The sequence below is a fragment of the Lygodium microphyllum genome, chromosome 9 (assembly GCF_053477565.2).
Source record: "Lygodium microphyllum isolate KBCC chromosome 9, Lygodium_microphyllum_v1.1.10, whole genome shotgun sequence".
In the NCBI taxonomy this organism is placed as follows: Eukaryota; Viridiplantae; Streptophyta; class Polypodiopsida; order Schizaeales; family Lygodiaceae; genus Lygodium; species Lygodium microphyllum.
Window position 1 is genome coordinate 134,037,152 of NC_141143.1, and position 25,412 is coordinate 134,062,563.

The 25,412-nt window shown below is 43.8% G+C and overlaps 1 pseudogene across 1 annotated transcript in view; it reads right to left on the bottom strand.

Moving 5' to 3' along the window:
• The window catches only part of LOC148031608 (serine carboxypeptidase-like 42), a 114,675-nt pseudogene that overhangs the window by 41,845 nt on the left and 47,418 nt on the right, over positions 1 to 25,412 (bottom strand). The window contains exons 4-7 of the transcript XR_015691958.1: positions 23,790 to 23,882; positions 23,598 to 23,683; positions 23,221 to 23,499; positions 22,919 to 23,052 (exon numbers count right to left, since the gene is read on the bottom strand). The product of XR_015691958.1 is annotated as a serine carboxypeptidase-like 42 (transcript). The remainder of the gene's footprint in view (positions 1 to 22,918; positions 23,053 to 23,220; positions 23,500 to 23,597; positions 23,684 to 23,789; positions 23,883 to 25,412) is intronic.

The window sequence follows — 25,412 nt, forward strand, 5'->3', positions numbered from 1 at the left end:
GGCCTTCACAAGGCCCTAGTTTAGAGGCCCCCAGGATGCCAGGAGGAGATAGATCGCTAGTCGGTGGTCTAGAACCCCCAGGTCAGAGATCAGGATGGGATGCAGATAGGTGAGCGGTCCCTCGGGGGGGTCACTCATGAATATATGTATATATAACCTGAGTTCAAAATAAGGGGTTTTTAAAACACTATTTTTATTCATTTTTTACATACAGATGGGTGTCATATAAAGGGGTTACTTACAGATTGAATAGAAAAGGGTTGTGTTTTATTCAAGAAAAATACACAGATTAGGATATTTATAAATAGGCCATGAACGCACGTTATATAGAGGTTATATATATAGTGAACCCCCCGAGAGCGATCCCACATTCAATGGGCTAGTTGGGAGGTTGTGGCCCTGCTCGTACTATCAGGACGTAGAGGAAAGTGTACAGGATGGCGAATTAGGAGGTATTGCAACGGGCATTTGGATGTCAGCGAGGAGATGAGCTGAGGAGAAGGGAGATTGACTCAACAATCCCTCACAGGAGTGGCTAGATCCCCTGATCCGAGAGCTGGGGAGGTGTGGGCTGCTTGATTCTCACCAGCAAGTATCCCCCCTTACAGGTGCCAGGTAGAGTGGGTGGTGCCCCCTGCGGGACCTTTACCGTGCAGGATGGGGGCGTCTGGCTCTTCACAAAGGACAACAGGATGAGGGGATTGTTGTCCTTTCCTGGAGGAGGACTTGTGTGGTCGGGACCCCAAGGGAAGACCTAGCGACTGGACCCTTATGTGCCCTAGGAGGAGTTTTGGGAGTGGCGCCTTTGGATATGGCAGATTACGCCACTTGATGAGTTGGAGTGGGATCCTCGAGAGTGGCTATGGCCGGCCATTGCGGTCGCCAAGAAGCCTATGAGGTTCTTGGAGTACACAGCCAGGATTGGTAGACATGTACTGATGGAAGAAGACATGGATTGGGCACCTTCGCGCAGCAGATACTGGGCAGAGCATAGTATCACGGATGCCTTCCGTTGGACATTTTACGTCGCCTGTGGGATAGTTGGAGGCCGACGAGCGTGTCGTATTTCCTTTGGCTTTTGGCACATGGAGATCTAGCTGTTGGGAGTTGGTTGGCCCAGATGCAGCAAGATGGAGGTTGTAAGCGCTGCCCACAGCAACATTTGGAAACTCCAAAGCACTGCCTTTGGTCTTGCAAGACAGCATAGCTCGTGTGGAGAGGGGCTTGCCATATTCTCCACCATGTGGCACCCAGCTTTGGATGTATCTCGTGGGGGGCTTTTTGCTAGTAGGCAATCAGCCATGACTGTCACCTTTTGTATGAGGCCGAGATGTAAGCACAGCAAAGTGCTCAGAGGTATGGGAGATCATAGGAAGTCTTACAGGATGGCACATTTGGAAGGCACGCTGTTGGGTGGTTTTTGGCGGGGAGTGCCTTTCAATATATGCAACTTTGGCAAAGATTTGGACCTCCATCATCGACTCCCTCCGCAACTGGTGGGACCAAGTGCACGGCGAGTCTCGATCCCGTCAGGAACTCCATCATCACTTTCTGTGCACTTGGGGTGGCCATGACTTGTTCTTCATGATGCAGGTGGGAAACCTCAGATGGCGATACACCCCCCCTCCATGGCTTCTTAACCCTATCCCCCCTACATTGCCTTGAGAGGCTTGTATACATGATGGATTTGTGATTTGGATCAGCTCCAACTAGTCTGTTGAGCATGTGCACTTCGTTGTATTCAGCCTTCTGAGTAATATAATTGGCCACATTTTACTTGCCAAAAAAAAAATCAAGACATAGATCCCTTTTCCATGAAAAAAATGTGTATATGCATAGATTTTCTTAAAGACAAAGTTACCCACATAAATCCGAAAGCTCTATGTTGGAGCTTTCAGAGGACACTTATTTCAAATCCACTAATGTGAGAATGAGTGAATGAAAGTACGATCCCTAAGGTACTATAGTACCACACCCAAGATGGGTATTCACACAAAGAAACCTTCTCCAAATAGAAGGTAAAAAGTGCCTGTGGATAAGGGAGCATTCACATTAGAACAACATAGGTACATGGTAAGTGTAACAAAAAACCTCGTATGGTTGATTCAAACTATGCCAAATTTTACATATTCACTATCTTTGCACTAGTCTGTATTTTAATGCATCAAAACTCTCACATTAGATTTTTTATTACATGTGTTAAGATATATTATCTGTACTTATATATACATCTTACATTTTGGTAGGGATTTACTTTCTTAGGGTCATATAGACTCTGATTGGGCAGCAAGAGACCCGAATACCCAGCATGCCAAGCATTTTAGTAAAGGTTTACTTTTGTAGGGTCTTACTAACTCTGATTGGGCAGCAAGAGACCCAAAATATCCAACATTCCCATCATGGTTACATGGTCCCCTTAGGCACAGCTCCCATTATGGGGTCAAGCTGTAAACAAAAAACAATTGCTGCATCTTTAGTCAAGGCCAAGTATCTAGCTCTCTCTAATTGCACCATTAAGGCCATCTACCTGAGCCTCGATGGTGGTGAAACTTGAGTTTTCATGTACCGTTCCAACTTTAATGTACTATGATAGTCAAAGTGCAATAACACTAGTTGGAAATTCCATCATTGTTACACTTATCGTGTTTCTCCAGAGTTCTAGTGTGAACGCTCCCTTATCCACGGGCATTTTTTACCTTTGAGCTTGAGAAGGGTTTTTCCCTCTATATATATCCTTTATTGGGTGTGGTACTTTAGTACCTTAGGGATTGTACTTTCATTATCATCCTCACATAGTGGATGTGACCTTCCATCACTCTCCTCTCTTATTGTTTACTTGTTCACTAGGAGTATGTGAGTGTGTGCATATGTTGCTGAATTGTAACCTAAGAGTAGTATTAGAGACATACCTCTTTTTAGCTGTGCTGCCACCGCCTTAGCCACCATTGAGTCTTGTACTCAGCATTTGCTGCTCCTCTTCCTTATTCACAAACATTTTTTACCTTCTAGCTAGAGAAGGGTTTTTCTCCCGTATGAACACGTCATTGGATGTGGTACTTTAGTACCTTAGGGATTGCACCTATCATTCTCACATAGTGGATGTGATGTTCCAATAGTCTCTTCTCTCTTGCTGTTCACTTATTCACTGTGAGTGTGTGGGTGTGTGAGTGTGCATGCTGAGGAAAAAACTTATATTTGCAGCCATCCATCCAAGATTCAAAATTCCTTGCATCTGCGCATACTACCCTTTTACTTCTCCACAAAGTGTTTTGCACATTTGCTTGCATTTTTGGATTGCTGCCCAACGTTTTCATCAGCCAGCACATGTTAGAGTGCAGTGAATGCCGAAGCGTATGGACAAGACTGATAGACAATGAACATCAGAGAATGAGGGAGAGAGAAGAGAGACAAAAGAACGCAGAAATCAGCAGTCAATGAATGCTGAAATGAAGAATGCAGATATTTACAAACGGATTGTCGAAATATCTCCTCGAGCCGATCTCTCTCTCCACCATGTAAAAAAACAAGTGAAGTGGGCAGGCTGCCCAGTGGCAATAAATAGCATAAAGTATGCTAATAAAATAATCAGGGAAGCCAACAAATTGGCCAACGAGCAATCGATTGGCTGCAATAAATGCTGGAAAATGACGATCAGATGTTGCCATAATACCATGTGGCATTGGCCCTACCCGGTAAAGGGTGCCCGCAAAACTGATGAGAAATGGATAACTATGCCCAAGAGAACTGATTGTACCAACTGTAGCAAAAAGTGAACGAAGAAGCTCATTCTTGTATGTGGCCAAAACTAGCTCTCTTCTTCTCTTCTTCTTCTTGTTCTTGCTTGCTTGAGCTTGTCCTTAAGAGAGGGAGTGTGAGGGAGTGTGTATGAGAGGGTGAGGGACCGTGGTGGACAAGCTCTCCATCTTCTCCTCTCTTCTTCTTCTTCTCTTATCTTCTCTTGTCTCACGTGCCACAATGGAGCATGGAGCTTGGAGCTTGAAGATGGAGCTTACTTAAGCTTGCATCTTGGATTGTGAAGCTACTGGAGTGCTTGAAGGGGGAGGCAACTTGATCGAGCATGGGGGTAAGGTCACTACACTCGTAGGTGCGAGAGCGCGTACGACTATGTGAGAGATAGCCATTACACTTGGCTTGAAATGCTTGAAACAATAAGCGGTCCATGGATCTTGGCGGTTGAGTGAGAGGCTCCCACTTTTTGGTTCCGTTGCTGGGACCAACAGATTAAAATTTGAGTGTTTGTATGCTCCGAATTGAGCATTGATGTAGGGTTTATCCCAAACCAGTACTTGAAATAGGTAGAAAGCAATGGAGTTGAAGAGGTATTCGATCTCCTTTGCAAGTAAGATTTTTTGGTTTTTTGGATTTAGATAAGTAGGTTGGATTAGTATAAGTGGTTGCTTGTGATTTGGATGCATTTAGATAAGAGGAAAATAGGAAAACATAAAAATACATAGTAGGGTTTCTGCTATAATAGCAAGCCCAAAACAGGGGAAAAACCGGGAAAAGAGAGCTTCAAGGTATTAGGATAGCAAAGAGAGAGAAGGGGGAAGTAAAAGGCAAGAGAGAAAGGGTTTAAGAAGCCAAGAGGGCAAAGAGAAAGCTCATTTGTGTACATTTAGTTAAGAGAGAGCTTGAGAGAGGGAGAGAGAGAGAGAGAGCTACAAGGTAGGAGTACAAATTTGTTCATCGATTTGTATTCCCGCATCCCGGAGCCCTACAGGTATGCTATGAGTGTCAACTAATGCTTGTTGATCCTACTTAAGACCCTGGTTGCAATGGTAGAATAGGCATGAGGAGTAATTACGTGATTTTTCGTCATTTTGGACCCCCGGCCGCTGCACTCGAACGGATTCCACAGTTGTCCGAGTCCCACTACCACTCGAACAGTCCAAGTCACAAGTCCACTCAGAAAACCACAAAACCGTCAGAGTTTGAGACTCCGACTTGGACCCTGGACCTAATTCGTTCGGACGGCCATCCACATGGACTCAAACGGCCGACCGCCAAATTACTTAGACTCAAACAGGCCACTTGGACTCAGATAGGCCCACTCGGACTCGGATGCCCATCCACATAGACTCGGACAGAACCACTCGAACTCAGACAAGTCGGACTCGGACGAGTACCCAAATTAGATGTCCAAGTCTATAACTCGAACACTCCAAATTAGACACTATCATTCGGCTGAGCTGTGCAAAACCCACATTCTAGCAAATTGGACCCACGCAGAAGCTAAACCCAATCTAGAAGACAACCCCATAGGCCTCCAAACGTGTAGAATGGCTCATAGGGCCACCAGACACACAAATGCAATCTTATGGCCAAGAAAACGACCGCGGCCATTGACCCTCAACCACGTGTCCCCATGGAGATCCGGACTAATTGATCAAACTTGCTACACTTCAAATCACATGTCTAGGATACCGTAGAGACCAGAACAAACCAACTAGAGTGGCTATCACCCACATAAAAAGAATCAAGACAAGAGTGTGCTGCACTGTATTATTTCCATTGAACTCGTACAACTGCATCAATTAAGCATTTGATGCACATCAGAAAAGTTGAAAGCTTGATTTCACATAATGCACTTTGAGGAGCACACCACTAGCATCTAAGTGCTTGTAACATTGAGGATTCTTTTTAATAACAAGGAATTTACACAAGATAAGATAAGATGAACGAATCCACTAGTAGAAGGAGACCCCCAGGCATCGAATAGTGGCCAAGTATACCAATTACCGAATACTGAGAGACTTGAATCGTTAAGCCGCTTAGGGAGCAACCAGCGACAAGCATGATTAGGGACGTAGCTCTATCCGACTTGATCAATCTGATCGACACCCTAGTTGCCCAAGAAACCGACAACATATTAGAAACCAGTGCCAACCCGGAAAATAACGAGCTTGACTTGGGACAATTCCTAGTCGACATCCAGTAATAACTGATGACATGGTGTCGAAGGGTTTTCGAAAGCAAAGTTGTGACCACAGAGGACCTTGACGAATTTCAAGATAGAAGATCAATCAAGCGAATAAGCAAGATGAGAAAATGATGCCAGGTAACAATTGTATTATTGCCAAGATGTTTACAAAATACAAGATGAATTCAAATTTGATCAGTCCACTCGTTTTAGGCCACCCGATTTAATTCTGCTGCATTTGTAGATCCTACATCAAACTATCCATTGTCAGACTGAATACTTTGCTGACTGCAATCCACTTCTGTGCTTTCTGGAAAGGCATCTTCTTGTAATCGCTTTTTAGCCAAAACGATAAACTCAAGCATTAACACCTTGACCTCAAACACTGTATGCAGAAATCAGGAATTCAAAGATACAACACTATCATGATCTTCTTGGATTCAGGCTGTCTAGTGAGACCATAAAAGGCTTCTTGTACAAGAAGCAAGAAATACAAAGGCACAAGCTTTAATGACCTTCTACTATAATGATCATATGGATCTTTGAAGCTCCTTCTTACATGTCAGCATGAGAAGAAAAACGCAGGCGAGCTTTTCTTGGGGGAATAAAGACGAGTATTCATTCTAGCATGAGAGGAAGACGCAGGCTTACTGACACAAGTTGGTTTGTTTTGCCCTTTTGTGTTTCTTTAACGGCTGAGAACTCCAGGATTCAGTCAGAGCTGCCCAATGCTGGCCGCCATAGCTAGGCTCTCGCTTCAGATGCACCAATTTTAGTCCCCCCCCCAATTCTGCCTTTCACGTGCATCCCAATACTTGCCTGTATAGATCCACGTTGGCTTTTCAATACCAAATGATGGTGTCTTTTTCTGTGACACACCAGGAACCCTCTTCTGAAACCACTTGCATTAACCGCTTTGCGAATGCAGCCATCCGTTTAGCATTGAGATCTGACTTTATACCTTTGAAGATCAATCCAAGAAACATTTCCATCTTTGAAGACTTTGTAAGTCCAGGAGAAAACAAAACTGCATAAAGAGCATGATAAAAACGATCACTAATGGCATGATTTTTTTTTCCCAGCAAAAACTGATACAGGAGCATCAATGCTTGCACTCCAACATTAAAACTTTTAGAGTGGACCAGACGGAGAAGCATGGGTGTGTGCTCTTGAATTATAATATCTATCTCATCAGCTGCCACCTCAATGCTATGGCAAGGGTTAAAGCAGTGGGTAGAAAGACATGACGAGTGACTGACTTGCCTAACCACGACGCAGTAACACACATACCAAGCTTAACCTTGAACTCAGTGCCTAAGACACGTAAATGCCTTTTGGGAAGGCACGGAAATGCACACGGTCCTACCGGTCATAGCATTAGGGGATGCCACACGAAAGGGGGTCATAGACATAGGAGCAAGAGTCAGTGTACTCAGCCATGCAATCCTCATGTAGACTTGAGGTAACCCACCTGTGGAGAATGCAAGGTTTAACATCACCCTCGCAAACGGAATGAAAGTTAGGCCATTTGGGATACTGAAAGACTAGCCCCTAAAGATAGCGGGAGTCTAGTTCTCAGTGAACTTCATAGTCATAAAGGGAGTAGACTACGACATCTTGCTAGGTCGGCCTTGGATGCGAAATGCACCAGTAAATAATGGAAGACTCAGGCAACAGTCTAATGTTCTTATGCAATAGATTGGAAGCATGAGAGTCAAGATGGATACTTGGAAGACCACTCTGATCGACCTAGATGCCATCTCTGCTATGTTAAAAGGAGACTCACAAGTTAGCAATTCCTATAGGCCACTAACAAAGTATATCCCTTGCCCCGAGGATGAGCAGAATTAGATGCATGTGCTAGCCACCATCGATCTGCCATTCTCAGATGAAGAAGAGGATTATAAACAGGCTGTCAAGGCAGCCGGTGAGTCCCACAAAGTCACACCATCTCAATTACCGAAGAGTAGGGTCCCACAATCAATACCACTCTGCATGATGGCCAGGAGCTCTAGCAATCGACCAATACCAATGCACCCACCACACGAGCCTCCAATGCTGAACTCACCTGTAAACGTAAGAGTAACCACCATCACTGAGATTGAGGAAGAAGATGAAGAAGCAGTGGCACCTACCTACCTACGCATGTCAGTGATGACTGCCCAAAAAACTGTGAGAGCTGAGGATCAAGGTACAGCAGAGATTCAGTAGACAGTGTGAGAGTGTGAGAGACAGAGTTGAAGCACGACACCCAAGAGAATAGACTGAATGAGTGTAATCTGAAAGTACAAAGTACAACCCTTAAACCTTAGGGTTGTAGGGGGGTGTTCACACCCGACACACACTAAGTGCCTAAATGTGTGTAACATAAGCACATAAGTACATACGATAATAAGACCATAAGTCTGGGGGAAAAAACCTCTCCTACCGAGAGTAAAAAGTGCCCCAGTGTCCTACTGATCACCGACACTCCCATATGAGCGTAGGCGTAAGTAAGGCATGAGTAAAATACCCAACAAACCCCCTTGGAGTGAAGAGTGATCAAGAGTACAAGGATCATCCGCCACCAAAGGATATCAAATTTAAAGCATCGCGAAATGCTTCAAATTTGTCACGAGGAAGAGCTTTGGTGAAGATGTCTGCCACATTACTGGTGGTAGGACAATAGACAAGGCTGATATCATTTGCATGTAGCCTCTCTCTGACAAAGTGATAGTGAATCTCAATGTGTTTCGTGCGAGCATGAAACACTGGGTTCCGTGCCACTGCAATGGCACTCTGACTGTCAGTGAACAAAGTAGTAGGCTCAGTAACAGATACATCCAAATCAGCTAGCAAGCGTCTAAGCCATACGCATTCAACTGTGGTGGTGAAAGCTGCCTTGTATTCAGCTTCACATGACGATGTGGCAACAGTGGATTGTTTCTTGCTAAGCCAAGAAATGCAAGAAGTGCCAAGAAAGAAACAATTGCCACTAGGAGAGTGACGTGTATCAAAATCACCAGCCCAATCAGAATCACTGTAAGCATGTAAATGCAGTGGTCCCCCCTTGGCATAAAGCAACCCAAGAGAACAAGTACCCTGCAAGTAGCGGAAAACACGCTTGACAGCTTGCCAATGTGACATACGTGGCTGATGCATATACCTGCTCAAGGCTGAAACTGCAAACTGTATGTCCGGCCTAGTATTGCATAGATAGATAAGGCATCCAACTGTAGGAGCATATGTATGTATATCAAACAAATCACTGTCATCATGTAATGACAGTTTCAGTCCAGGTTCCATGGGAGTACAAACTGGCTTGCAATCCTGTAAGCCAAATTTCTCAAGAAGCTGCCCAATATACCTTGACTGTGATAACCCAATACCTCGAGCAGTATGTATGAACTGGATGCCCAAGTAGTAATGCAAAACTCCCAAGTCAGACATGTCAAAAGTTTGCTGCAAATTTTGTTTGAATGCTGAAATCTGATCAGCATGTGTTCCAGTGAGCAAAAGGTCATCAACATAAAGACATAAAATCAGCATAGATCCCCCTTCTTTACATACGTAAAGGGTAGACTTAGATGAACTGTTTAGAAACCCCTGACCAAGCAAGAAAGCGTCTATCTTTTCATACCAAGCTCTAGGAGCTTGTTTTAAACCATATAGTGCCTTTTGTAGCTTGCATACCAAATGTTCTGAGCCTTCAACTGCAAAACCAATGGGCTGCTGTACATAAACTTCCTCCTAAAGTTCCCCATGCAAAAATGCACTCTTGATATCTAGCTGATGAATTGTCCAACCATAATGTGCAGCCAAAGCAATCATAGACCTGATGGTCGTCATACGGGAAGTAGGAGCAAATGTCTCCTCATAATCAATGCCCTTTTTCTGTGCGTAGCCTTTAGCTACCAGCCGTGCCTTGTATTTATCTATGGATCCATCTGCTTCTCTTTTCAATTTGTAGACCCATTTTGTTCCAATGGCTTTCTTCCCAAATGGCAAGGACACCAAATCCCAAGTGTGATTCTTAGTAATAGAATCTAATTCAGCTTGCATGGCTGCCTTCCAATGCACACTGTGTTGTGCATCCTCATAACATTCAGGCTCTTCATTATCAAAAGTACTTGCTGCCATAATAAACTCCATAGTATGTGCTGAATCATGCAAACGAGTTTGCCTTCTAGTACGACCAGCCATGGGTGCATCCAAAGGACTATCTTGCATAGTCTGCAAATACCATCTAGGTAGCTGTCTAGCATCCTGGCTGTGTGCAAGCTCTTGCTGAATTTCTGTTTCAGCATTATGCTGAGTATTCCGATCAGCCAATGGCTGAATTTCTGCACTTTCCATAGGAGCAGCTGGCTGAACATTAGGTTCATTTTGTGAACCTCCAGCTGAGTCACCAAAAGTAATGGGCAGCAGCCCTTCAAGAACATCACGGGCAGCCTGATATGTGTCCAAACCAGCCAAGGATAATTCTGATTTTTCATCAAAAACAACATCCCTGCTGACAAAAACCTTCTTAGTAACGGGATCATAGAGTCTGTAGCCTTTGCTCTCATTGCTATATCCCATAAAAATGCACTTAACAGCCTTGTTGTCCAATTTTCTTCTAAGTACCTGTGGAATATGGGCATAGGCAAGACACCCAAAGGTACGAAAGTGACCAACAGAAGGTTTGCGGCTGTTCCAAGCCTCAAATGGTGTGATGGTCTTCAAGGCTTTGGTAGGGCATCTGTTCAAAATATGGCAAGCACACATGACTGCTTCCATCCAAAAACTATGAGGCAAGCTCTTTGCCTTCAGCATACATCTGGCCATCTCCATGAGTGACCGATTTTTCCTCTCTGCTACCCCATTCTGCTGTGGAGTATAAGCTGTAGTATACTGATGTACTATGCCCTTCTGCTGCAAAAAAGAATTCAGCATAGAGGACATGTATTCCCCCCCTCGGTCCGAACGGAGAGTCTTAATGTGGCATCCAGATTGGTTTTCAACAAGTGCACTGAAAGCCAAAAATGCATCATACACTTCTGACTTCTTTTTCAAACAATAGACCCAGCAAAAACGTGTGAAGTCATCAATGAATGTCACAAAATAATAACAACCACCCAATGACATGGTCTGCATAGGCCCACAAACATCTGAATGCACCAACTCCAATCTGGTTGTTGCCCTGAAAGCAACATCACGAGGAAATGAGAATCGATGCATTTTCCCCAAAATGCATCCCTCGCATAAGTGCTCAGGAGGTCTCTCCAAGAGAGGTAAGCCATCCAGCATCTGAGTACGCTGTAAAAGCATCAAGCTGCCAAAGTTTACATGCCCTAAACGAGCATGCCATAACTCCGCCTGTATCATAGCAGGAGTAAGAGTGGATGTCAAGTATGCTGACTGATCTACTGAAAGAGCATCCAACTCATATAAACCATGACACAAAGATCCTGTCAAGACCAATGTCATGCATTCTTTTTCTCGAACCATGCAACGGTCATCATCAAAAGTGACCTGCATACCACAACGTGCCAAAGAAGAAATAGAAAGCAAATTCTTCTTTATTCCAAAGCACAAACAAAGCATCCTGCAGGCAGAGAATAGAGCCATCAATGGCTGTGAGCTGAATCTCCCCAATACCACGAACAGGGTATGATGCATTATTGGCACACTGTACCGTTTTCCCAACGGGAGGTGCACTAACTGAAGCAAACAAATCTCGGCGAGATGTGATATGTCTAGAAGCACCACTGTCAAAGAACCAAGTGTCAGCATCCTTTGTAGAGCTAAGTGCTCTATCGGCCCAAGAGATATCATAACTGCAAGTGTAAAAGCAATAGTCCCGGTCCACAACAAAGGACGCGGACTCACTAGCAGTGGAAGGAGTAGAAGAAACAGACATTCCTGACTCCTTTTTCTTCTCTTTGGCAATGCGCTTTCTGCACTCAGTGATATAGTGGCCGGGCTTCTTACAATAATGACATTTTCCTTTCTTTGCTTGCATCCCCCCTTGTGACTGAGTCTGCGATGTGCCCGAAGTGCCAGAACTCTGTGGAGCATTTTTCACCTTGTTGTTCTTGCCTTTCTGTCTTGCCACAAAAGCCTGCTCAGAGACTATAGCATCCACACCACTATTTTTCCGTGTTTGCTCCTCCTCTAGAAGCAAGCTAACCAGCTGAATAAAAGTGAGTGGGTGCTCAGCAATCCTCATTGTGAGGTTCAATGCAGTATGAAAAGACAAGTACGAAGGAGGTAGGGAATTCAAGGTGGTGGATATCAACTGTGCATCCGAAAAATACTCATCTACATTCATGAGCTGCTCCCTCAAGTCCTGAATCTTGTTTAAGTGATCCTGCATAGAATCACCTTCATGCATCTTCAGAGTTTCCAACTCTTTCTTCAAGAAAGAGATCCGTGTCTCATTTTTTCCTGCAAACATATGCTCCAAAGTCAACCATGCATCTCGTGAAGAAGATGCCGAACGGATATGAGGTATGATGGACCGCTGAACTGCCAAAGCAATCAGCGACAAGGCCTGTGCATCACGGGTATCCCAAGCTTTTTGAGCTGCAGTTCTTGGAGGAAGTGGCTGAGGTGGAGCGGGCTGTGGTCCCCGTTGTCCACGTGCGCCATGGGGAGGAGGAGTAGCGGGAGCTACAACTCCCGGCCGAGTTTCCTCTCCACTGACATAATCCCATAAATTCTTGGCCACTAATACATTTTTCATCATAAATGACCAAAGGGAATAGTTGTTTCCGTCCAGTCTGGCCTCTTTGGATACATACGTAAAAACATCACCTCCCTGATTTGCCATGATGACAAATTTCCAAAGACAATATGAGCAATGTCAAAGCAGTTTGAACTGAAAATCTGCAAATTTCTAGAAATTGCAGCAAATACTTTTCTGCAATTGATGTGCAAGGGCGTACTCTGTCAGAAAACTGTCCTTTACTGCACGCTTCCCAAGGTGCAAACAGTGCAGTGCAACACTGTTATGAATAAATCCCCAAAATTTTTGCCAAAATCTCTGTCAAAAACAGTCGTTCTGTGACTGTATCAGCAGTTTAAATGCATCTGTCCTCCAAATACACAAAAGCCCCAAAATTTCTGACCATTCAGTCCAGAAATTTGCATGAAATTTACTTTTCCAGTAGATCTGTGCCAACCGCGTGTGAACCGCCGCTTCCAGAATTTTATTCTGGGCTGAAATAATAAAAATTTTGAAAATTTTACCTGGGCGTGTGGCAGAGTACTGACGTGGAGCAGGTCGTCTGACGGGCGGGCGGACTGGCTGACGTGGAGCTTTACAACGGCGGCAGGCAGATTGGCGGGCTGCGCGAATCTGACGCGGGCAGGCAGGTTGCGAGTTGTGCGTGGTCAAAAACGGCGAGGTAGGACTGTCGCGAGCAGGCATTGACTCCGCCTGCATGAAACGGGGCCCTGGCGGACTGGTGGAGCTGCCCGCGAGCTGACGAGCGATTGCTGACGGGCGAGCTCTGACGGGCAGCTGCTGACGTGGACGACTGTAGTGAGAAGCCTGCGCTGACAAACGTCAGCACCTGTAGCTGACGCGACGCGCCTGCTGGTGGCGCGCTGGGACAGGGCAGTGTTGCGTGTTGATTGTGAGCTGCGCGCAGGGTAGTACTGGGCAGGTCTGGAGCTGGCGACTCGGGGGCAAGACTGACGGGGACTCCTGGCTGTTGCTGACTGAGGACAGCTCTGATACCAAATGTGAGAGCTGAGGATCAAGGTACAGCAGAGATTCAGTAGACAGTGTGAGAGTGTGAGAGACAGAGTTGAAGCACGACACCCAAGAGAATAGACTGAATGAGTGTAATCTGAAAGTACAAAGTACAACCCTTAAACCTTAGGGTTGTAGGGGGGTGTTCACACCCGACACACACTAAGTGCCTAAATGTGTGTAACATAAGCACATAAGTACATACGATAATAAGACCATAAGTCTGGGGGAAAAAACCTCTCCTACCGAGAGTAAAAAGTGCCCCAGTGTCCTACTGATCACCGACACTCCCATATGAGCGTAGGCGTAAGTAAGGCGTGAGTAAAATACCCAACAAAAACACACATCTTTGACGCACTTATTGGCGAGGGAGCCGACTTTAATATTCTTACACATGACCATTGGACGTTCATTGGTCAGCCCCCCAATTGTAGCCTACTAACGCCAAACTCAACCCATTTGGGGGACAGTCCTATTCATTGCTAGGAAAGTGCAAAATAGTAGTCTCTATCGAGACTGAAAGCCTACCTATGATCTTCTACGTGATAACTAACACTAAGGCCGCTGATAAGGAATCGTTGCTAGGACGTGCATTCAAAAAACAAGCACATTGGAATGTCAACTATGACTAACAGTGCATTCACTTGGCCATTGGCAATGTTCGGATAGTGATGGCTTTCAACAAGGGCAAGGCGACTCCATTGCAGTGTGTAATGCCATCGGTAGAGGAACCAAGTGCAAGGTCTAAGGAGGGGAGTCATGACTTGTTCCACCCTACCAAAACAAACTAGCCGCAACTCAAGGGAGCCACAGCCAAAACCATTGAGCAACATCTCAAATGGGTACCCAAACGCCAATCGTAGCCGCCTAGAAGCCAAACCACATGAACTCATAACCACAGAATATCACGTCCTAGGTCTAGGAGGCAAATTTGGTGCTACCGAAGCAGACGAATGGTCCAGTCGTGATGGGTGTCCAAAGGCCTATTGCACATTCAAGGCTACTACGAAGGAAATAATTGGATTTGGTTGCCCAAGACTACAAGCAGCACGCGTGCCCCTCAATCTAGGCCCTCCAATCCATCTCCACCAAAAGGTAAGCCAGCGAGAATTGAGAAACCAATTGATCCAAAAGGAACCAAACACATTAAGCCCTAACAAGTCTATCAACCAAAACCACAACCAGCTGCCCCTAGACCAAGTCAACCTGACACTTACAGAGTTCCCACTGCTCCACTAGTAGCGAGTAGTACATCAATTGAGCCACAACACCAATCCATCGCACAAGTTGCCGACAAGCACCCCACTAAACAACCCAAAAGGCAGGCATCAGTAGTGGAGTTACCCATCTCAACCAAACCCCAAACTCCCGCATGCCTCAGACCCTCCTATGAGCATAGATCTATCCTTACCTTGGCCTCAAACCTAGCCGCTAATATGGGGGATGACTTGGTCACCTACATCAGACGCTTGGATGCCACCTTCACCATGCTAGCTAGGAGCTATAAACAGTTGGATTTAGGACTCCTTGATGAGACATTAGCAACGGAAGTGTGCTCCTTGCCACGCACTTGGGAGGGATATGAGTTCATGTTCGTCGAGATTCCCGAGGTGGTTGACAGTAAGATTTCTCGGGAGCAAGCTCTCAAACAAAGGTTGCTCACATCCTATAGCAGGAGCAAAGTCTCTACAACAAGCCAGGAGCTAGAAAAGCTGGAGCAGTGAGCCGACTCTGACTCTTCCTTTTTGCGAAAATGGTATGCTCTACATCTCCAATGGGAACAAGAGGGCTGCCAAATTATGACCAACGTTGAGCAAAGACACGCAATCAAAACCATTGAGTACGACTCTACCTATGTGGCTCCTACCTCGTTTGGAGTCTTAGCCATCATGCACAAACAACCTTTAGAGAAACATGTCACAGCCCATCTCTATTTGGATCAACTCCTAACTGAGGAAGAACTACACGTTGCCAGCAGGATAAACTCTAGAGACTTTCTAAGCGATATTCTTACCTATATCATGCAAATAGGCATTAGGTCTCAAAACATGGACAGTCATGCCCACTAAGTATAACCCACTGTTCTATGCTTGGCTCATGAAGAAATAAAGCACCACAAGCAAGTGCTTCACGCCCTTAACCCTTCATCCTCCAATACTAGAAAGGATTTTCATCATTCCCAAGAGGGAGGGGGTAAGGTGGAAAAGAAAACATGACTTGAACTTCAGAACTTCAAACTGAATTTCAAAAGCAAAAAAGTTTCAAAAGAAAAAAAGGTTGAAAAGCAAAAAAGAACAAATAAAGAAACCTTATACTTGAAGAAAATATTTTATGGGATTCATTCTTGGAATGTGTGGATTGCTTGAAGTATAAAAAGTTTCCATTCCTTACTGGAACATCGCACCATTCCATAATGTTTGATCTTAAACTTTTTCCTTTTGCAAAAAATACTCTCAAAGGAGCTAATTGTAAGTTGTTGTGCCATAACAGGAACTTGAGATGGCAAGCCAACTCCCGTTCTCAAGGGAAGGGCACAATAAGTACCGGTTGGCCACTAAAATGTAAGTCTACAACTAGCTAAAGTACCACAGTGTCAGCAATTTGGGAGAGTTGATAAACAAGGAAGGCAAGGTTGGAAACTGAAAAAGAAACATTCTCAGCTTACCAACTCGAAAAACCACGCCAAATGGCCACCCAACAAAGGCAAATAAGCGACTCGAGGAAAAAGATGTGGAGGAGAAGGTTGCACAAGAGCCCCATGGCCGGGAAGAAGGAGAATAGGTGATGCTGGAGCGGGGCTTCTCGGTCCTCTTGTAACAGAACGAGCATATGCAAGAGTACCTCAGCCAGCTAAAGTAGATCGGAGACAAGCTCACCGAGGAGCTAGAAAGGGTTAGGACCCAAGCCTACGTAGAGTGTAGCAAGGAGAAACTACAAAAGGAAGAGCTGCTCAAGGAACTGTGTGAGGTTAAGGCACGAAGAGATAAAGTGTTAGCCAAAAAGCTGAGAGAGGTGGAAAACCAACTACAGGTGGCCCTTTTAGAGCGAGAATGATTGGCAGAGCAGCTGAACCACCTCAAACAACAAAAAGAGGAAATGCTCGGAATCTAGAAAGAGCAAGAATAGATGGTAATGACGCTAACTCAATGCTAGAATCAAGGCGTAGAGAGGATGAGCGAAAAGGCTAGGGTGTGGGAGAGGAAGACATTGCTGGAAGACTCACAGACCTCGCCGAATGCCTCACCTTGGCAAAGAGTGAACAAATCATGGAACTAACAAGGGCGAAAGCAGTGGAGGCAGGACTTGAGGTCCAACAGTAGGCCTTTCTGAATCCAGCCCTACATGTGACCCAAGCTGAGAGTGAAGATACCATGAAAGGGCTATGGAGGAAGCTAGAACTTACAAGACTAGCCCTCAGATATGGCCTCCATAAAACAGTACCAAAAGAGAGCACCAACCTGAGCACGAAGCAACAATGACAATACCTGAACAAGCTAGACTCTTGACCAAGGAGCTGGAAGAATTAGGGTTTGGAGAACCAAAATAACAAGCTCAACCATCCACTGTAGCTCCAACAAAACCGCCAAGATGAAGAAGAGTAGCCACGAGAGCCGAACCCAGCATAGTATGATGTATGGCCATTCTCAAAGATATGAATGACAGCTGCTTCACCAAGTGCAGCCACCCTTTTCTATCAACAACACCTCTGAATGTATGCATCGACATAAAGGCTACTTGCAGAGTAGAGCCTTCCTTACCAAGTCTCTTAGGCCCTCTTGAAATGTAGTTGATGAGCATCAGGATGATGTCTGGCGTACTCCCTCCCAATGTATCTCACCAAAAAAAAAGGGGAATGACAAAGAAAAGAAAAAAAAAAGAACAAAGAAAAGACCCACACGAAGCAAAAAGAAAGGAACAAAAAGCTTCTCACGTAATATTAGAGTACCAGAACCATTGCACCTAGGGGTTCTCAAGTTAGATACGTCCGATGGCCTCGGTCAACCGGCTCCATGTCTAATTCCCTAGCCCTTCCTGTCCCCCCACTTTACACTTAGGGCTCATCAAGGGAAGGACACACGTAGGGAGTTTGTACTCACCTATGGATAGACTTGTCTTCCTAAGTCACACCCACAGCAGCTCCCTTGTACACAAACTGGGTCCTCAAGTGTGGGACAATACCACAAGCTTTCCTCAAGTTCGATCCAACTCCGAGTTTCACTAGTATGGACATCCTGCATTGCATGGTGAGGTAGGCATATCCCCCAGGTAGTGCATTTCCTTTTCCTTTTCGGGTACATTCGACAATCCATGATGACCGACCACCGACTTCGAAGGCCTCCACCACCCACTCAATCTACCCTCAGTCTCCACAATCTCACATCCATTTTTTGATGCTTCTTCTCCCCGTTCAATCTCTACGAAGCCCCATCACCGACCTATATGGCAACCCTACAACCACCCAAGTCCTCATCAACAAGTGCCCACAAGTGCCATGGAACTGGCACTCGGCTAGGAGAGAGATAATATTAACCCCAGTGCAAGAAAGAAAAAAGAAAATTAAAAAGACGCAGGGCAAAGTGGAAAAAGGCAGCCCGGCTGAAGAAACAGGAGAAAACAATGCCAAAAGCGCAAGGACAACCTTAAAAGTTTAGGGCGAGCGCAAAGGCACAATGCAAATAGGAAGGAAGTAGGAAAAGAGAACCTAGGCTAAAATAGCCAGGCATGTAAAAAAGGAATGGGTGCCCAAAGGGAATTAGGGTTTTGTATAAAAGGCAAAAAGTGAACAAAGAAGCTCATTCTTGTGTGTGGCCAAAACTAGCTCTCTTCTTCTCTTCTTCTTCTTATTCTTACTTGCTTAAGCTTGTGCTTGAGAAAGGGAGTGTGAGGGCATGAGGAAGTGAGGAAGTGAGTCTGTGAGAATGAGGGACCGTGGTAGAGAAGCTCTCTATCTTCTCCTCTCTTCTTTTTCTTCTCTTTTCTTCTCTTGTCTTACGTGTAGCAATAGAGCATGGAGCTTGGAGCTTGAGGATTGAGCTTGCACCTTGGATCCTAGAGCTACCAGAGTGCTTGAGGTAGGAGACAGCTCGATCGAGCATGGAGGTAAGCTTACTACACTCATAGGTGTGAGAGCACGTATGGCTATGTGAGAGGTAGCCATTGCACTTGGCTTAAAACGCTTGAAACAATAAGCAATCTATGGGTCTTGGCGGTTGAGCAAGAGGCTCCCACACTTGTCAGAACACAAGGTCTTGAGTTTCCTACCAAATTGGATCTCCTAAAAAATCAAACAATCCTTAAAATGTGAGAATAATTCACACTTTAGCTCCAAGAAGTACACCCAAATCATCCCGCTAAAATCATGAATAATTAGCATAAAATTCAAACTCCCCTTAAGGGATTCTACCCACATCGGTCCACATAAGTCTATTGAAACAAGCTCCAAGGGCTCCTTAGCCGCGACGTGAAGCCTTGTTGGGAATAGCATCTCTATGGTACTTGCCACAAATGCAAGATACACATGCCGGGTGGCTCACCCCAATCTATAGCAATCCTTGCACAAGCTAACCATAAGTTGCCTTCCGAAAGTACTCGTAGTTGAGGTGACCAAACCGAGTATGCATAGGTCAGGTCTGTGTTCGAGAAGAAAGAAGAAGAGAAGAAAAGGCAAAAGAAGACCACATCTTGTAGACTCCATTCTCCTCATGGCCTGCGTAAAGGATCTATTGAGATACTCCATCAAGAACTTGGAAGGAGTCCTTATCAAACTTGATTGTAAGGCCAAGAGCACAAATCTTGCTCACCAAAAGTAGATGATATCCTAACCTGGTACATAGAGAACCTCTTATGTGTAGGTACCACCTTGCCCATCCAAAATCAGCTGCATATTACCTTTGCCTTTGATTAGGACCAAAGAGATATCACTTATGAGAATTTGCCCATAAATCGGATGCATATGGGAAGATACCATCTGAAAAAGGAGTCATGCGGCACGAAGTGCCACTATCCACGACCCAGTCAAGAGATTTGGGTCCAACATTGCTATGGCCATCGGAGGGACATCCTCTAGTATCTCCAAATGGAGGAAGGTGACCGATGAAAGAGCGACCATTGCTCCCCAGTCCTTTGTAGTCTTCTCCTCCTTGGTGTCCTTGTCCTTGTTCGGGCAATCCTTCTTCCAATGACCCGTCTTGCCATAGATGTGGCAAGTAGACTCCTTGGCTTTGTCCTGTTTAGACTTCTTCTTCTTCTTCTTCTTCTTCTTCTTCTTCTTCTTCTTATGTTGGGAAGACTAACCAATCAAAGCCTTCGACTTGGGAGCATTCTAACCTTTGAGTTGTTCCTCTTGGTCCAAAACCATCAAAACCAACTCCTCCCACTTAAGGGTCTCTGTTTGCCTTGAAGCAATTCAAGCGGAATAAAATACATCGAATCAGGATAGTAATTGAGAGAGAAGAGTTATCACCATGTCCTCTGAGGCAATCACCTTCTCTGCATTCTAGATCTGGATCTGCAATTGCCAAAGCTCATTGACATTCTCCTGCATAGAAGAAGACTTGTTAGGACTTAAAATCCACATCTGAATGTCCAAAGACATCCAATTCATCATGATCATCTGATTGTACATTTGTCTAAGTTCAACCATAACTTCCAAGCCACAATCAAGTGCTCGATGTGAGCAATGACACCTAGAGTGTAAGAGAGAAAAAGTAAAGAATGGATACGAGCATTCTTTCAAATAGATCTCTTTGGTAATCACTGAGAGAGACCAACTCATCAAAATTTGAAAATGGCTTTTATACATATATAGAAGTGACAAATGATTTCCAAGCCTTCTCATTATTAAGCCTGTCCAAAATAGATAAAACCAAATCATCACCATCAAGCATTGCATCAATCACTTCCAAAGCATTTAAAATGCTCCTCACCTTCAAAACATACTCATTGGCAAACATTTTCTCTTTCTTCAAAGTATTCAACTCTTGATTGAGTTGAATCTTCCATGCCTTTGTATTTACTGAAAGCATATTCTCAAAGATTGTCCAAGCTCCATGTGAAGTTTTTGCATTCCTAATATGCCCTAGCATAGTATTATCAATGACTGTAGATGGCCAATACATCACCTTTTTGTCCTTTATTGTCCCAATGTGCTGTACCTTCATCAAGTTGGCTTTTTCATTAGAAGAAAGCTTGGAGGTATCACAAGTTGTAGGACGGTCTATAGCCTTGGCCACGAGCTCTAAAGATGGCTAGCATTATTACCCGCTAGATGCAGTAATTCTCCCCATTGAGCCTCTGATCTGAAGGAAGAGCCACTTACATGAGGACCTTACAGTCCATAATAGCCTAAAACTCCATGTCGTGTTCGGTAGACATTGTCAATGGAATAATCTGCACAAAAATAAGGGCAGCCCCCTCTAACCCTGTACATGAAGCCAGTGCCTGCCTGGGCTTCCTCTACTCATCCTCAATGAGTTTCAATCGCACTAGAGGTGATGAAAACTCAAAATCTACTCCAAAAGGCTAAAAACATAGCCTTTTCTCCTTCACCAACAGCAAAATTCTACAAAAAACAGCAACTTCGCTCCTTCCCCATGCTTCACCTATTTGCCTTAGCATTCATATGTTGAAAATGAAAGTTTTTGTCAGGCAAAGAATCCGCCCGATCAGGTCTATCCATGATCAATCAGCCCTTCTACATTGCTCTAATACCATGTTAGAGTGTAGCAAATACAAAAGCATATGGACAAGATTGAAAGACAATGAACATGAGAGAAGAGGGAGAGAGAAAAGAGACACAAGAACGCAGAAATTTGCAGTTAGATGACAAAATGGTGGATTGGAAAGTTAAACATAATACCCCAATACATACAAATGTCCTCCGTGAAGGCGTATAGGATTTTTCAACTCCACATTGAATTGATAAGCAAGGAAATGCATTATGGCACTTAGATAGATCTTTGACCTAGTGGAAATCAAATATACATAAAATTTGGAAATACAAATTGCCTTTGGAGCAAAGGATTTTCATATGAAGATGCATGGTTGTTCCAGTGGGAAAAAATTTGGCAAAACTTGGTATTGCCTCCTCTTCTTGCCATTGATGCTCCCATGTCAATGAGACAATACCATGTCTAATTTGGTCTTGCATAGAAACTCATACATTTTTAGATGGAATTTCTCGTAAATTGCATGCTCAATTTCCAATTCGAAGATTTGGAAAGTTCTTTTGGCTGTTTAGGAGGTTTTCCAGACTATGCTTTTACAGGTGATTGGTCGTTTCAGCCTTGTAGCTATATTGGACTTTCCTGATAGCAACCATTTTACGATTGTTGCTATGCCGGTTATCTGGATGCTTCTGTTATGGGCATTCTTTACTACTGTTTCTATGAGTTGATGAACAATATCACAAAAAATGTGTGTGTGTGTGTTTGTCTCTCCTGCACATGTGCACGTGCACATATGTGAGAGCTCTAGGATTGCTAGTAACATATCCTAAGATGGATCAGATGAAACATGTGTGCATGCATGCCTGCGCACACAGAGACACACAGATTTTGCTTGCAAGGGGACAAGAAATATGAATGGTAGTGTCATGCTCATTGCACAATGAGCTAGGTGGTGGATGTTGCATTGGCCCCTGTTGGGTAGGCCTAAGCTTCTAAAGCCCACATTAATATACTGACCCATATTTAATGCACACAGGCCATTTAATGGTCCACATACCTAGTGCCTCATATGGTCTAGCACTATAGGCCACTAGATTGGTTGTTCACACAACCACTGTATTTATGATGTACTTAGTTGTTATTCATTGAGCCCACTTCGTACTTCACTATTACCTTAAGAATTTTCCTGAGGTGTCAGCAATAGAGTTTTATTTTCTCGGGAAAAAAATGTCCCACATACCTCATAGGCAACCCAACCAATGGCTGGTTATGCATCACATAGTGTGATATTGGTGGCCATGATCAGGAGGAGAGACAGGTTCGCATACAGGTTGACTGACTTATTTGAGGCCCACTATGTCTAGAGGACCTAGCGTTTTATTTAATTAGGATTGTCATCTTGAGCTTGTATTTGGTTTAAAGACCTTATGGCCTTAAGAAGTTTACTTTTACTTACTTTCTTCTGTGATGAGACATACTTAGCTCCAAGAAGACATAAAGAAAACGTTATTTCTTTCTTTCCTTTAAGAAACTCCAATGGAAGCAATGGTAAGGCACTCCTGCTTTTAACCAAAGGATCAAAGATGATACCTACTACACAATGTCCAGTTGTAAGCCAAGTGTGTGACATTGGCATGAAGAGCCTCTTGGACCTCAGGAAGATTGAGATAGAACTCTATTTCACTATGCATACAAACATCAACCCCAAGACTAATATTATGGACCTGCGAAGATATCAAAAGGGAAAATAAATAGGCATCTATTTCACTATCCATAAAGACAAAATTCCAAGAATGATGTTGTGGGCATGCCATGGCAGCAATTGAAAAAGACATCGAAATTAGTGAAACAAATATGTAACAAGTCTCAAATGATCAACCTTCCACACATACCCTTCTGTTCAGTCGCAATTCTTGCTCTGCAACTGATGAATAGCAGACATCCAAATTGATGTCATAGAAATTGATGAAGTTTCCAACTTCCACCGTGGAACTGTTCAAGAAAAGATTGCAGGATACTGGCTGACCATGAGGTACATCTGCAGTATAATCATCAAAATTGCATGCACTAGTGATGCCATGGAAAGTCTCATCAGACAAGATTCCATGAGACCAAAAGTAAAAATAGGTTGAATAGCTGTCTACTGCAAGATTCAACAAAGGATTCCCAATCTGTAAAATCAACAGAAAAGTGGAAACGAACTAATTTAATGTATCAATAGCTGACTCAACCTTCAGCATTTAGCTTGAGACCCATCAAAAATACTTACAGCTACTCCTTTCAGGTTAAACACCAAACTTTCTGCCTTATCATTGTATTCCAGTATAAGAGAGGCCAGTTGTGGGATGTAATGGCCTGCATGATTTATTGCAGATGAATCAGATTTTTCAAAGTTGAAACAAAAGTAAGCTTACATTCCAATTATTTCATAAAACATCTATCAAGAACTAAACACAAATACCTGCATAGCTTTCACCAGTTAAGAAAAAAACTCTATTTTTGTATTCCGGAAACTTCTCAAACCACCCAAGTAAAAACTTCAGAGAATCTTCCGCTGCATAGCCCTCCAGCAAAATTTCTCTTAGATACTCACTGAAAAGTATCACAAATCTAAAAAGCAAAGTCTTTGTATTCTTAAAAGCATGCTGAAAACAAGTATAAGTCATCCAACATTGTGAGAGTACTGCTACCCCATCCAAGCTGCTACTAATAGCAAATAAACTGTTACTAGACTCGCATCTAGCAACACCAACACTAATGTGAAATGCTTCACATAAGGCTTGTTTACATGAGGCATACTACCAGAGAAACAAAATATCCAAGAAGTAACCACTTCATGCTTAATTCAAAAATGCCTTTATATAATGCTGAGATACCAGCATATTATTGCATCAAAAACTATTTCCCCTAGTGTATATAGCATGCACAAGTGCTCCTCCCTTGTTGTCCAAACTAATTGAAAATCATTTTGGCCATCCCTAAACTCAAACTTAACAAAATAAGTCTCCTTGTCATATTTGATAGCGGCATTTCTCCATCACAACTCCCTTTTGAGATATAACATACCTTTGGAATGAAAGCACAGTTGCACATGCTTTCAGGTCACTCTTGTCAGAAGATCAAACAGAAAATGAAGCAAATCTAGCTGAAACTAAAATGCAATAACACAGTGTGGACAAAGAAGAGATGTAAGGAAAACCATGTTGTATAGATTGAGAAAACTCGGAATAATGACATGCTCACCACTTGTGCTCCGGGACGTGTGCAAAATGCAGGATCAGGATATGAAGAATATCAAAGAGACCATGGCAGCAATGTGTGATGAAGCCATACAACAAATCAAGGGGGAGATGGCTAAGAAGGTGCAAGAATGGAAGAACGAAATATACAAGGAGATTACAACACACTTCACCTCTTGGAAGACTGACATTGAAACCTCTCTCCAAGAGAGAAATAGGGTGATTGAAGAACTCGCGCATTAGATCACTGAATATCGGAACCAACTTGACCTCCTTAAGAGGGAGGAAGGGTAAATCACTAAAGAGATGCCCAATAATGTGCAAACTAAAACAGATGAGATGAAGACACACATGTGTGTGAGGAAGGAGTTTAATACATGGGCAATCATACTGAAACAAGCACAAGCAAAGGTGGCTGAAAAATCCAAATGGATCGAAGTGGCAAAGAAGACACCAACAAAGAAGGAAGAGCTTGCAAATGTAGCACTTGAAGAGGAAAAGAGAAGGAAAATTAAAGCCTTCCACGCCTGCATGGTTGGATGGAAAGAGGGAGATAACCCTCTAGAAGATGCCAAGAGCATATGTGGAAAAATGGGAGTGGAGGACCCCTCAATAGTGAAAAGCACTCCAACTAGCACCATTGCATAGCATTTTGCATGAGCATGATGATTTGCATTGCCCTTTGCATTTACCTGTGCATTGACATTCTATTCTCATAAACATGCATCTACGCACATTTATCTCTTTTTGGTCAAAGAGTAGTTGACTCCAGATCCACCATATTCATGGCAGCTCACATGGGAGTCTCCAAGGAGAGTCTCCCTTTGCTCCAAAAGACAAAGTCC